This window comes from Sorex fumeus, unplaced genomic scaffold (assembly GCF_029834395.1).
Source record: "Sorex fumeus unplaced genomic scaffold, SorFum_2.1 ptg000047l, whole genome shotgun sequence".
Taxonomy (NCBI): Eukaryota; Metazoa; Chordata; class Mammalia; order Eulipotyphla; family Soricidae; genus Sorex; species Sorex fumeus.
This window is the reverse complement of record NW_026606104.1, coordinates 14,356,453-14,371,654: the sequence shown is the minus strand read 5'-3', so window position 1 is coordinate 14,371,654 and position 15,202 is coordinate 14,356,453. Positions and strand designations below refer to the sequence as shown.

At 43.8% G+C, this 15,202-nt stretch overlaps 1 pseudogene; it reads right to left on the bottom strand.

Annotated features, from left to right (window-relative positions):
* The window catches only part of LOC130031499 (ubiquitin carboxyl-terminal hydrolase 7-like), a 54,549-nt pseudogene extending 39,773 nt beyond the window's left edge, over positions 1-14,776 (bottom strand).
* Between the last annotated feature and the right edge of the window lie 426 nt (positions 14,777-15,202).

Below are 15,202 nucleotides of genomic sequence, written 5' to 3'. Positions count from 1 at the left end.
ACACATGATGTATAGTGAACATATATTGTTTTTGTCTATTAAGTATTCCTTTCCCCATGCCCTTAGGCTCTCCTTCCTTTGGGGGAAAGTTCTGTTCCAAGTCCATCTGTTCCCAGTTGTTCCCAGGAGAGAGCATTAATCGTGGCAATTTTCCTATATACCCGTGCCACCATGGAAATGATGGGTATGCAGCTCAGACTTGACTTCTATTCCTATGCCTATGCCTATGCCTATTTTTCAGCCTCAAGCCTTAAAAATCAGAGTATTTCCCTGGGGGTTAATATGTGATGGGGGGTGGGGAGCGAAAAGTTCTGTTCTTCTGAGTCTTCTGTTCTTCTGAGTCTTCGTAATGATGTAAATCCATAACCCTCTACAGGAAGATTCTCTCCCGACCTCAACCCTCTACTATTCTCTGCATAGACAATGAAGCTCAAAGTGTGTATAGTTGATAAAAAAAAAAAGAGAATGGGGCAAGACCAAGACAGATTATTAACTGAGCACGTGTTTTGAATACAGCTCTACTTGGGCTTTTGTAGCTACTCAAGATGATGAATTCCTCACATTCTCCTTTCTTATTTATTTATTTATTGGTCCATTTCCAGTGGCACTCAGGGCTTACTCTCGTTCTTTGCTCAGGGGTCACTCCTGGTAGTTCTTGGGGGATTGCCGGTACCAATCTGAGGTCAGCCAATGCAAGGCAAGAGTCTTATCCTCAAATCTTTCTGACCCTGATAAATTCCTTTTATTTTCCCACCTCCCTCACCTAGTTTGAGCTAATGTTCCCATTCATAACCCAAAGACTCCTAGATGATCCACAATGTGATATTTGATCACGATCATGATCACGATCATCCTGTTGTTAGTCAATTGCCTCGAGCAGGCACCAGTAACGTCTCCTTCATCCTCGCCCTGAGATTTTAAAAAGTGCCATATTCAAGGCTCTTTCAGGGTTAGGAGAATGAGACCCATTATTGTTATTGATATTTGGCATATTGGGTATGCCACAGGGAGTTTGCCAGACTCTGCCATTACATTCGGTAGCCTGCCAGGTTGTCCAGGTAAGAATGAGATAGTAAGATGTTGCGCAGCTGCGAATGCGGCCCTGCGCTTCTGAGATCTGGGTTTTATAGTCTCTGGGTCTTGGCCGATGATGGGATTACATGGCACAGGGGGCCAGTTGGTGGGTGTGACCCCTGCCTACTGGAAGATGGAGGATCTGGCTGGAAGATACTCAGCCCCAATCCAAGCAGGCTTGGAGATTTCAGCCCCGGGACCCGCATGCCTTTGTTCCTCTGCCGGTACCTTCATGCATGTGATGAGTGGTCTCAGCATGGTTGTGGCTGGTCCTGGAGGTCTTCGGCTGCCGGGGCTCTGCTTGGGGCGGAGAGGGAAACTCATCCCGACCCCCTCCAAGGGGCCCCGGCGAGGACAGCCAGGCTCAGGGGCAGAAGACTCTGCACTGTTCTCTTCCGGGAGCTGGGTTTTATAGTCTCTGGGTCTTGGCTGTTGATGGGATTACACGGCGCAGGGGGCCAGTTGGTGGGTGTGATATTTGATGATTAGAGTTAATAAAGCTGCTGGGGGAACCAATCCTCATCTTGACGTAGAGAGTGAGAGAGGACTTATTGAAGCAATGTCATCCAAGCAGAAACCAAGAAGCTTTCCAAAAACCTTGGGAAAGAGGAAGAAGAATAATGAGATATGAAGAGTTCCAGATGGAGGAGTATCTCTTCTGAATACCTGGAAATCATAGGTGAAACAGCACACTCTAGGAAGCAACTCTCATGATCTTTTAGCAGAATGTTCCCAGCCAGCTTGAAACCTAATAAAAGTCTTGCTAAATGGAATTGGGACAGATAATAAAACACTGACATCTCTAGATCCCCAAACAACAGAGAAAAATGGTCTCATCTCAAACAGCCCTAATTTTACCAATGATGTTGGGCACCCAGGTCCACAAAGTTAAATCCCCATGTCTACCACTGGAAGAGAGTCTAGAAAAACAGTGGTTGTGAGATGGACAGAAAGTGCATGAGAGTTCCAAGAACAGGACCATCTGGGAATTCTTAAGAGCAGGAGGTATTGGGTCAACGAATAAAGGTTAGGTTATGAATGTATGGACACAGATTCAGTGAGTGGGCCCAGTGAGACTGGGTAGTTGTTTGGTGGGTTGACTTAGAGACTAGTGAAGATAAGTTTGGAATGTAAAGTGGGAATATGTAGTGATTGAAAGGAATGAGGAGCCAAGACTAGTGGAGTATTTGGGGATGAGTGTGCAATATTGACAAGTTATGTTAAGGGATGACTTATTTGGGACATGCAAAAAGATCTAGGCCAGTTGGAGATAGAGGGACAGAGGATGCTTCAAGGCCAAGACTAGGTCAGTTACATGGAATAATGAGAAAAGAAAGGTGCCCCTTGTGAAAACCAAAACGCTGCACTCAAAGTTTCTGGAAGGAGAGAGGAAAGAAGGATGAGCAGGGTGGTCTGTCTGTCAGAAGGAATAAACTGTAATCCCAAGAGGAGCATCCTTCCCACCACAATGCTTGAACAGACATGTTTCACCACATTCATTCTCTGTGGAACATGCAGCTCCTGCCCCCCAGACAGCAGCAGCAGCAGCAAGGCTGCTGGAGAAGGATGGAGTGGATGACAGAAATGATTATGCAGTGATGTGTGACAATTGAAATGCTCTAAGTTACACCTTCTGTGTCAATATGCAGAACTCGTTTGACTGAATTCAGTGAAAAGAACACCTGAATTCAGGAAGACAGCACATGTGTCAGCATGACATGGAGGACCCTGCTTAAAAGACTCTACTGAAAAAAAAAACAGCTCCAAAGTCATCAGGCAAATTAAAACAGTCAATGGGTCAAATGTCAGACTAACAAGACCAGTTTACTCTAGTTACCCCAGTGTTTTAGCTCCCTATAGACACCCCCAGTGTCATCTAATTCAACCAGTGTGCGCTGTGAGCCCATACATGCCTGATAATTAATTCGTGCTGGAAACCCCACATTGGAGAATCCACTCTCAGATGCTGAAACCAGTGGGCAGGATCCTGGGCTTGAGCAGCAGGACGTCCCAATTATGCATTCCAGCTCTGCATTTACTTTTCAGTTGTGAGACTTCTATCGTGTGAACCCTCAGTTTTCCAACCTGTAAAATAGGTAAGTTGGGATGACACCAGGGATAAAAAGGTGTTTATATGTAAAGTACTTAGTATAGAGATCAGCACAGGAGAAGTGTTTAATTAGTGATGTCTATTTACCAGATGGGCTAGAGCGATAGCACAGCTGGTAGGGTGTTTGCCTTGCATGCAGCCAACATGGCCGACCTGAGTTCGATTTCTCTGACCCTTTTGGAGAGCCCGGCAAGCTACCAGGCTTTCCAAGAGCAAAGCCTGGCAAGCTACCTGTGACGTATTCGATATGCCAAAAAACAGTAACAACAAATTCTCACAACAGAGACGTTACTGGGCCTGCTCAAGTAAATTGATTAACAACGGGAGGACAGTGACATGCAGTATGACAGTGATTTACCAGATAATATAGGAAGCATATTATCTATGGAAACAGAAGGGAATAAGACAGCCTGAATCCAGGAAATTCAGGCTTCCTGGAGAAGAGGACACTTCTCCTAGTGGTGGATAAGGGACGTGGAAGCCAGCACAGAGAGACATCCAGGTGCTCAAATTAGTGCACTTCATATGCTGTGTGTGGCCAACTCCAGGGCCAGTCACTGTTGGTTGGGCAACTCTGAAGAGATCAGAATGAAAATTGTCACCTGGACTCTAGAACCCACAGGACTCAGGAGGCCTGAATATGTTTCAGACAGTTGCGCTCAGTCAGTGAAGCAGTTCTGAGCCAGATTCAGTTCTTCTTCCCCAATCACAGAACCAGCCTATGTCAGTCTGTCTAAGTCATCCTCTGCAAACAGGGCACTGATTCGTACCTCAGAGAATTGTCTAAGGAATGTCTCCTCATAACCTGACGTAGTTTCAAACACCGGAAATAGGGCAATTAGCAAAATGTCCTGGTGCTTACAGGGCAAGGCTCTTTCTAGGCCTTGAAAGCTTCTCCCTTCTTTCAAGTACCGCAATAGATGTCTAAAGATAGTGTCTTCAGGACTGCATTGTTCGGCCTGAGTTCGGAAGGGGCAATTAGAGACAGATTTTCGGACTGTTCCATGAGTTGCCTTTGGAAACAATTTACCAGTTTGCTTGTTCTTTCACACACCCCTTCCTCCCCACATGGAGCTGTTTTCCCCCTTTCACCTTGGAGGAGACAGCTCCATGGTGGTTGAGGAAGCTGCTGGCTGGGCTGGCGTCTGCAGGGGCCAGGGCGTCCCTGTGGATGAAAGGCTCAGCAGAACTCTAAGTCATTATCGTGATCAAGGACGAAGGGGACCGTTTCAGTGTGTAAATGCAGATGCTCTCTTGGTTTCTCTGATAGATGTGTTCCCAGTGCCAATGCAGCAGTATGTTGAATTCTTTTTAAAATCTGAAAGACCTGCAGGCTCTTCTCTCCTTTTCTTAAATCCATTTCCCTGTTGAGATGAAAAATGTAATACTTTTCAGCTTACTTTAGACTTTCTTCAAAAGTATTTCTGGAAAAGGATCCTTCATGTGGAGCATATGAAAACTGCCAGTGGATGGGAGAGAGCGGGGTTTTAAAAACACACTAATGGACAGCCATTATGCCATGGGGTGTTCCCCCGGAGCAGAAAAATACAGGCTGCGGGGGGTAGGGAGAGGGGTAGAAGGGAGACAGGGCCCAGAAGCCATGGATTAAGAGTGGAATGTAGTCGAGAGATAGTAACAAAACTGGATCTATAATGAGATGGGAAAATAACGCTGGCTAAGATAAAGAAGACTGCTGAGGTTTGCCTCAGGAGAGTGCTTAAAAACATCCATTTGGGAGTGTGACAGATCAAGTTTAAACGTAAACTTTTCTGTTCACTGGCTGTGACATAGGAGAAGTTAATTTTTGCGTGACTTGGTTTTCACACCTTTAGAAATGGTCAATAAAAAAAAGGTGTTCAGGGGCCGGAGAGATAATACAGCAGGTAGGTGCTTGCCTTGAATGCAGCCACCGTTATGCTCAATTCCCAGAATACCATATGGTCCCCCGAGTACCAACAGAAGTAATTCCTGAATGCAGAGTTAGGAGTAACCCCTGACCATCACCTAGTGGGTGGCCTCAAAATGAATACAAACTAACCAGTGACTTCTGAGTAAGTTTGTGGTGCTCTTGAGACAAATGTATCCATCTTGGTCTCTGGAATACAGTGAGTGTTGAATAAGTGTTCTTTTTGGTAATTTTTATTTATTATTGTTTATTATTGCCTGTTGTCTGTCCTCTACAAGCTGTTCACTCAAGTCGTCCTGAATAGGATTGGCAGAACACTAGATGAAGGACAACCATGCGAGCAAGCTGAAAAGAATTCAGCACAATTGACCATATCCACACAATAACCAAACAGATTGAGGTTTCTCAGGAGTTCAAGATGCCGCTCTGTCTAACATTTATTGATTTAAAGAAGGCCTTTGATTCTGTTGAGACTGAAGCAGTCATCGAAGCCCTAGCCAAACTGGGCTTCAAACTCAATACTTCAGGATCCTCCGTGAGCTGTATTACTGATTCACTACCAGGATCTCACCATTCTACAAGGAAGTGATCATCCATGTCAAGAGAGGGGTTCGGCAGGGTGATACCATTTCACTGAAACTCTTCAGTGCTACCCTCAAGAACTTCATGCAATGACTGAAATGGGAAGGAATGGGAGTGAAGATAGACGGTCAGAAACTACAACATCTCTGCTTTGCTGATGTCATCGTTCTAATAACACAACATATTAGCCAAGTGGCACAAATGCTGGCCGACTTCGACCATGAGTGTGGAAAGGTCGGACTGCAGCTGAATCTCACGAAGACAATGTTTATGACAAACGGTCTCATTTCTGACGTTGCATTCTATCTCAATGGAACCAACATCTCCGAATGCAACAGTTATGTGTACCTAGGTAAAGAAGTCAACATGACGAATGACCTTGCACCTGAGTTGTGCAGGAGTAAGAGAGTGACTTGAAACGCTTTCAAGAGCATTGAATAAATAGTTAAGACGATGAAGAACCTTTGGCTCTGGGCACATCTCTTCGATTCCACTGTTCTTCCTGCATTAACATACGCCTCACAGACCTGGACCCTACAAAAACAGGATGAGAATGCTATTCATGTCTCCCAAAGAGGAATTGAAAGATCTATGCTTGGAGTATCACACTTCACTCAAATGAGAGAAAGAATCCAGAGTTCTGACCTCCATCGATGATCGACGAATCAGGGATGCTCTCTCATTTGCCAAGGCGTCGAAAATCAGATGGACTGGACATGTAGTGAGATTTGGAGATGATTGCTGGACTAGAGCCATTGCCGACTGGATTCCACAGGACGCCAAAAGATTGCGTGGCCGCCCACCTATGAGATGGTCAGACTTCTTCATCAAGAAAGAGAGGCTGTTCGTGTTCTTAGAACGAGCAGATCCATTGGGCTATACTAGCATGTGACAGGGCTGAACGGAGACATTACTCATGCCCGCTCAAGCTGAGAGAATAGATGAGTAATGGTATGTCAAGTAATCAAGTGATAATTGTTATTGCTTTAACTGAGATGAGGATTTAGAGTCATAGACTGTCCTGAAGGTTGTGGCCAGTCTTACTTCCTGTCCAAGTATGGATATGCATGCATTTTTTCCCCAAATCTCCTGGCACCCTACTCCCAATAGCAGGGGATCAGAACATAATCCCATCACAGGGATTTCCTTGTGCCAGATTCCTCTGTGAAGTACTTCTCATGGCTTCAGGTGCCTCTTGGATGGGAGAGAGCGAGGTTTTGAAAACACACTAAAAATGGACAGTTATGATGCCATGGGGTATTCCCCCAGAGGAGAAAAACACAGACTGGGGAACGAGAAGGAAGTCAGGTTGTATATAAAGGCTGTTCTTTCAGCATCATGGACTGCAGAAGAAGGTTTTATGACCTCGTGTTTGTGTGTGTGTGTGTGTGTGTGTGTGTGTGTGTGTGTGATCACTAGTTGCTTTGCCTCTGTGCCAGGGGTGGAAAGCACCAGGTTGGAGGTTTTCTCGACAAACAATTGTGAATCCCAGAGGGAACATGAAGTGAATAGAGCAGTTTAAAAATGCTCCATAGGAAAGAAATGATAAGCATAATGGTTTCTTCTGAACTTTCCCAATTCAACCTCTAGAAAAAGGTGTCAGAAGCCTCTGCAGGAATGACTGAATGCTGGGACAAAGGCAAGTCTGTTACACACATCCCCGTAACTCCAGGAGCAAATCTCTTTTTTCCACTCCTAAATAACTCCAGAACATTACATGGCATTAACAAGTTTCCCAGGACAGGAACTTCTAGTTTATTACTTGCTCACATTGTCATCAGAAATTAATTTTGTCCCTGAAAGACAAATTGGCTGGTAGCTTATGAAGTTAAATGGAAAGAACAAGCGCGCATCTGTTTCTTCTGCATTTTGTCTCCTTGGTGTCTTACATATAAATGAATCAGAGTGTTCAAACTTAAATTAAGATCTTTGGCTAGATAAACAGTTAAAACTGGTTCCCATAGCTACCTCTCACACATAGCTGTGATTGCATTATAATCCCCTAGTAATCAGCTCTAAATGAAAGAAAGATGATAAGGGTGCTCTTTTCAGTTTTCAGTACTGATTTTTATTAGCTCTCAATCAGTCCGGGACTGCGCTGTCTTTCATCACATTGTGGTAGTGTTTGTAGAATCATTAGAGTAATAAAGTGTAAATTTTACCAAGGTGCATTTTTCTTGAGGTGTTTTATAGAAGGAAAACTCCGAAGATTACACTGGCGGGTACAAGAAAGATTGTTTCAGAGACGAAAGTAAGAATGTAAATGTTTGCCCTAATCATTTATTCTTTACCCTAGTCCAAGTCAAATGAATTATCCAGCCTAGGTAAAACAGCCACCACAAAAACCTCTTGGACGTCGGTGGCCCCATATTACCATAACATACATTTGCATGCATTTATCCATTTCCTAATTTGCCTTGTTATCCTGCTCTAACACTCTCTCAGTGCAAAGCCCTCACATTACAAACGCATTACCCACAAAACCGCAAGCTTTGCTATTCCCAATGTGATTTCTTGAGCAAACTAGTGTAATCCAATAAAACATCATGTCGCACCAACATTGAAGTATTTATTGCAGAATAAATTTCAGCTTAAAAAAAAGTACACTTGCCCACTCCCTTCTCATATATCACAGAGTGACCAGTTCTTTGAGCTTTATGTGGGTTGAGGATTGTTAAATGGGGAGAAATGGCAACTGGAGCGAGCCAGCTTTCTGATGCTTCCCTGCATTAGTGCTGGAGCTTCCTAGGCCCATTCAAGAGACGGGAGTATGCAAAGGAAGCAACTTGCACTGACTTTCTCCAAGTGTTGCAGGATTTTTCACAGATTTTGCAGGTGTGCTACACATTTGCAATTAACGGAATACTTAATTCTGACGTGTCTTTTCTTTCCCAAAGGCTTTATTGTAGCTGGGGAAATGTTACCATGTATCATACTCTATGATACCTATAAAAATGCCTCCTTGTTGTAAATGTTGAGTTTTATGCATTTTATGTTTGTATTAGGCGGAAAGTGTCCCTATATTTTAGTGATAGACATTTACACTCATCCACAGGGTAAGAAACAATATAATGCAGCAGTATGTAGTCTCTGTAAGAGTTTATAGAAATGTGGCGGTTCTCTACTTAATTTGAAGTTACTATTTTTTAAGGAAAGGTTTTGCCAGAGATAATTATTACAGTTTCTATGCTCATATGGTGATAATGTGCATCTTTGCAACCAGCAGTGTTCATAAGATTCAAATAGTCAGACAGTCAGGGGGTGGGATAGTGAAAAATAAATTTGCCACGTATCTTTGGGGTTTATGTCATTGTATGTAAGAATAGGTATAGGATTTGACCTGTGGCAAGAACTTCGGAGAACAGCAAGAAGAAATCATTTGATTAGGGTGGTTAAAGATAATAAAAGAGATCTTATTTTCATTTTTAAAAAAAAAACTCTTAGTCCTGAGAGAGACCTCCTACATTATTGACTATTAATATTTAAAAATATAAAGCTTGCATTTAAGCACCAGTTCTATTTTCTTTTTTCAAAAGAAAGCAAATAAAATTTTTTGCTGATGATGGCGCTTTTTGTATGTGTTTGCATGTTGGTACTTAAATGCAATATGTCTGGAAGATGTTGCTATTTCACACTACACGCACAAGAAAGAGTAAATTGTAGGTCCTGATTATCAACAGATAACAAGACATACTGTATATAAATAAATGCTCAGCATCAAAACCCATTATTGGATTAGCTATATAATCATGTCTCAGGCTGTAAGTCTGTGCTGACAAATGAACACTTTTCATTTGGCTCAAGGTCCTCATCAGCAACAGAACTAATTTTACATTCTCACCCATTAAGTGAATAAGATGTGGAAAAAGCTGTCTGCTTTTTGAAGTGTAAATTTGCTGCTACAGGCTGTGCAGACCAAAGCGCTTTTGAAGCAGGCAAATGAGATCATCTCTAGGGACATGTGAACCTCACAAAGTTTAGGTCATTTCTGTTGAAGGGACAGGATGTGTGTGTGTGTGTGTGTGTATGTGTGTGTGAGTGCATGTGTGTGTGTGTGTGAGTGCATGTGTGCATGTGTGTGTGTGTGTGTGTGTGTGTGTGTGTGTGTGTGTGAACACCAAGGGTCACATGATTTAATTGGCCATGTACATTGGCTGTGTGGGGACTCATGGGTCTGTACCCATGATGAACAATTTGTATCAGTCTGGAGGAGAATTAGCAGCTTTATCTTCATCTTCTCCAGAACCGAAGATGCTTAGTGTTTGCACAGAGCCTGAGATGGAATGACCAGGACTTCGTACACTAGATAGTTAGGATGTTTAGCCTTTGGAGAATGGGCTGCCCTGGCAAGAGCACAAAGTCTCTGAGCCTCCTGTGTGAAAATTCCTGTAAGGAAGCCTGAGTTGCTCCCCAGAGACACCAAGTCAAAAGACACCAAGCTCTTCTGGAACTGGCTTGAGAGCAAGATAAGCTGGGTGTGGGGAACACTAATTCCATTACTGAATGATTTCAAATGCTATGCATGTCATTTACTCCTTATTGCTTTGAGCTCCAGGTTCTACAATGCTGCTGCCCGCTTGGTAGATAATCCATATATATCTTAAATGTAACACTTTTAAAATAAAAACTTGGGGTTCTATCCCCAAGCACATCTCTATCCCCTCACTTTTCTTTATCTGATAAATTACATCACCAACTTCCATCTTGCTCAAGTCTGCAGCTCCAGAGTCACTTCCTTGATTCATTCCTTTCCTTCATGAGCTAAATACAATCTATCAGTAGTCATTCTGGTTTTATCAACAAATAATATTTTAAACCTTGGACACAAGCCCAGGCAAACATCATTGCTTACCTTGATAACAATGACTTCAATGACTTTAGTTTCCCAACTTGTCTCTTGCCTCTACTAGTTACTCCTTCTCCCCATTCATACCTAGTAAAGAATAAAGTGAGTGTGTGTGTGTGAGTATACGTGTGTGTATGAGTGTGTTATGGGTTTAACCATGCCTTCTCCTCACAATACATATTGAACTCTCAGCACCCAGTTTCTCAGAATACAGCCTTATTTAGAAACGGTATCATTGCAATTGTAACTAATTGTGATGAGGTCATACTGGAGTGGGATATGCCTCTTTCCAATATGACGTAGTCCTTACAGAATAATTCCATGTGGACAGGAAGAGACACAGACCTAGGAAAGAGGATGTGAGTAGGGGAAGTAATATCTATAAAGAATGCTGGGGGCTGGAGTGACAGTACAACGGGTTGAGTGTTTGCCTTGCATGCGGCAGATCCTGATTCGATCCCCGGCATCCCATATGGTTCCCCAAGCACTTCCAGGAGTGATTCCTGAGTGCAGACCCTAACCTGAACCCCTGAGCATCACTGGGTGTGACCCCAAAAGCAAATTTTTTAAAAAAAGAATGCCAAATTGTGAGAAGAGAGGAGAGACATAGAACAGTTTCCTTCTCAATCCACCAGCACCGCTGACACCTTGACCACATTTCTTGACTGCATAAGTGTGAGTCAACAGATTTTTTGATGTTTTAGTCACACAGAGTGCAGTGCTTTGTAATGTCTGACTTAACAAAGAGACACGCCACCGTGTGCAGTCATGTACCTTTACTACTTAAGACCCAAGAAGCAGAGCTGGAGATATAGTGTGGTTGGTAAAGTTCTTGCCTAGCATGGATGGCGCTGACCCAGAATAGATCCTCAGCACTGAATTTGGTCCCTGAGTCTAGTTAGAAGTAATTCCTAAACACAGAGTCTAGCCCACTGGTTCTTCTCTCATTATAATCTACCACACAGGCTACTTTTCTGAGAACTGGTACTCAGACAAGCCAAGTTTTTTGCTTTTACCCAGGCAGTGATTCTGATTGGAGGTTGTGCATCCTCCTCCACTCTATGTATGATTCACCATAGAATCCGCAGGTCTTAACTCATGTGTCTCCTCCTCCCACCCAGGCAGATATTCTCCTGCTCAGCCCCAATTTTTTTTTTATTATAACATTACTTTCTACCTGCCCCTCCCTCCCTCCCTCCTTTCCTCTCTCTTTCCCTCCCTCCCTCCCTCCCTCCCTCCCTCCTTTCCTCTCTCTTTCCCTCCCTCCCTCCCTCCCTCCCTCCCTCCCTCCCTCCCTCCCTCCTTTCCTCCCTCCCTCCCTCCCTTCCTTCCTTCCTTCCTGCTTGTGTTAGTTCATCAGAGACAAATTAGGTGCTAAATACATATAAGTTCAGTGGATGACTGAATAGAACAGTCTTTGAGAAACACCTCTCCCCAGGTCTTATGGTTGGTAAGATGTGTTTCTTTAAACTTGCAAATTATAAAAGGAGTGATTCTTACAGGAGAAGCATTGTTGATTTGGCCTTATATTGAAAATGTCCTAATCACCTCATATTCACAATACTACCTAGAATTAGGTGATTTGAAGAAGAATTTAGAAGAAACTCCATAGGAAAGATGAGTGGTTGGTCTTGTCTCTGCCCAGTAATAAGCTGTGAAGTTTGGGAATCTTCCCCCAGAAAGATCCATGCCTTGGCAGTCCAAAGTCTACATTGCTATATAGAACTACTCCGTGATCTCAGCTTTTGCCAAAATGAAGAATAGGAAGTTGTGTGGGTGAATGTGGGGGAGACTGCTAGCTGTCCATCAAAATCTGTTCTCCTTTTTTCCTGGACACACAACTAAATTACATTTTCCAGTTTCCCTTGCTGTTAGGCATGGTCACATGACTGAGTTCTCTCCAGTGGCCTATGGGCACAAGTATGGGTGCCATTTCCAAACCCTCCTAGTGAAACCCTCCCTATGTGCTGTCCACGATCTTTCCTGGATAGTTTGTGAAACTGTCAATGCTCAGGTTGTAAATGCAAACTTAGGTTGGAGTGGTGATACAGTGGATATGACTCTTGCTTTGCATGTGAATGACTCAGATTTGATTCCTGGCATCTCATAATGTCCCTCAAGCCCTGGCAGGAGTGACCCCTGAACATAGAGCCAGAAGTAAGCCCTGAACACTGCCAGGTGTGGCCCCAAATATATACCATCAGTTTGAGTCTGTGATGACCTTGTAGAGGAGCCCCGTACAGCAGATCTGAGTTGTATCTATAATTCAGGTGCACAGTCTGTATGTACCATGAAGTGTTGGGGTCTCTGTAACTCCAGTGAAGACAATCTTAGCCATACCACGATACTTCCTTCCTTTTGTTGCTGTCATAATTGCAGCACACTGGGGATCACAACCTGCTTTCATCTTGTTGAAGAGCTTCCACTTGCTATGGATCAGGGATTACTCCTGGCAATGTGAGGCAGTTTCAGGGGGGACATTACAGCCTCACACACTCAAGGCAGGTGCACAGAACACATCCCTGGGTCCTTCCATATTATTTTCAAAGCTCATACTGTGTCTAGCAGAATAGTTCAGTAGCAAATGTACCTGTCTAGCAAGTGTGAGGCCATACATATGATCACTGGTGACATCTGTAGGCACTAAACGTGTTCCTCACATGTCTGCTGTCCAGGACTCTGGTGCCACAACAGGAAATCAATAACTGACCCAGGTGTGTGTGTATGTGTGTATGTGTGTGTATGTGCACTTGAGGGTCACAGCCATGGGCAAACCCCAGTGAGCCCCATGATGAAAGATGTGGGGACATGCAGCCAGGAGGATGGTCCCTGACAACCATGTGTGAGCACTATACCATGGTGATCACATGAGTGTGTTCCTGTGGCACAAATAAAAGAATTAAACTCCCAGAGATCACTAAGGCTGAGTATGGGGGCACCACAACTAAGTGTGCATGTGACCCTACCCCACCCTGGGTCATGGCAACAGACAACAAAGGGAAGTGGGCTGGGGGTGGGGGTGGGATGCATCTGAGAAAGAGGAAGTGGCTATGAAGTTGACTAATGGAAGAGAGAGGTGAATTAATAATTAGGATTGACTCCAGTGAGAACCTCTTCTCTCTCTCTCTCTCTCTCTCTCTCTCTCTCTCTCTCTCCACCTCTCTCTGGTGCTGGGGATGCAGCCCAAAGATTTATACCTGCAAGACAAGAAATGTCTTCTGTTATGAGGCAACCAAGGGTCATGGAAAGGAACAAAAGAAACAAGATGACTATTCAGTCAGTGAACTGAAATCTCCATGGTGAGTTCCGCATAGAGATGTCTCTTCTATTGCTTCATATCCAGATTCAACCTCTGTTCTATAGGGTCATGGCCTCTCTTGAGGGCATGACAAAGACTTTGAAACCATTAATAGTGAGACACAATTTTTTTGAGATGTGCACCCAGGGCCTCAAAGAAGACGAGAAGGACAAATCAACAATGAATGACATTCAGGTGTTTAATAACCTTCTTAGTGAGGGAGTTACCTACTGTGCAGATCTGCACTTTTGTAGCTCAGTTCTTGGTAGAGGTTCTGGATTTAATGAAGGTTTGAGGAATGAATAGATTCACAGGCTCATCTGAACCTGGAGAGATGGTTTTTGGTCTCGTTCAGTTTGGGAGCCACACTTGGCAGTGCTAAGGGGCTACACCTGGCTCTGTGTTCAGAGTCATTCCTATCAGTACTTAAGAGACCATATTTGGTGCTAGAGATCAAGCCAGGGTCAGCTGCATGTAAGACATGAGCCTTACCTCCTATACTGTCTCGATGCCTCTGAAGATAAGGATTCATTGCACACAGTATCATTTGCCTGTTGGGGCTCAAACCATTTATGTTCATTTTCATTCTTCCTATACATGGAAGACAGCATTTGCCAGCTCCCAAGAAGTTAAGTGGGACTATAGACTGTTCTGACCAAAGACATGTGAGTGAAAATGACATAGCAGGAAAGTGATTAGTGACTTTGTTCTGAGGCTGTTCTCAGTTCCAAGAGCTCCTGGGAGGAGGCCGTGCCTCTGTCTGCAGGGCCCTGACTTCACTTGCTCTGGGCATAGAGTGTGAGCAAGAAATAAGATTATGTTGGGCTAAGATACTGTATGTGTTAAGATCCAGCATAACCTGGTCTATAGAGACTCACATGCATCCAACAGCCACTTCCCACTCTTTGTTCTATGTGCACGGAAGCTCGCATTCTTGCCAGTTCTCCTCCGGATGGCCATCTGCTTCAGGGGAGTCTGAGTCTCTTAGAAAGCAGCTTAGGGGCAAAATTGGGTTGTATAAGCCAATCACAGTCATGTGGATCCCCCTCCGCCAGTGATTTCCTTAGGGGTAGGTCTGTAAGCCAGGTCTAGCCATCATGATGTCTGGGGCCCCCGGGTTCTGCAGCATTTTCTAATTTTAGGAAAGAGGATATTTTCCTTTCATGCCTCAAGGAATTATTTTGGGAGCACCTGAGGCTTGGAGCTTGTAACTATGGACTTAAGAACAGATGCCAGTACAGTGAAAATAGCCCATGGCAATGAAAAGTCTTCCTTGGGCCATTTGAGTTGAGTATTCTGTTACTTTTCCTTAGTCCATCTAAATAGATTAGCTCCGTTTTATTAAAAAAGGAAAACGAAATTCAATAGTATAAGTGATTCACTCAA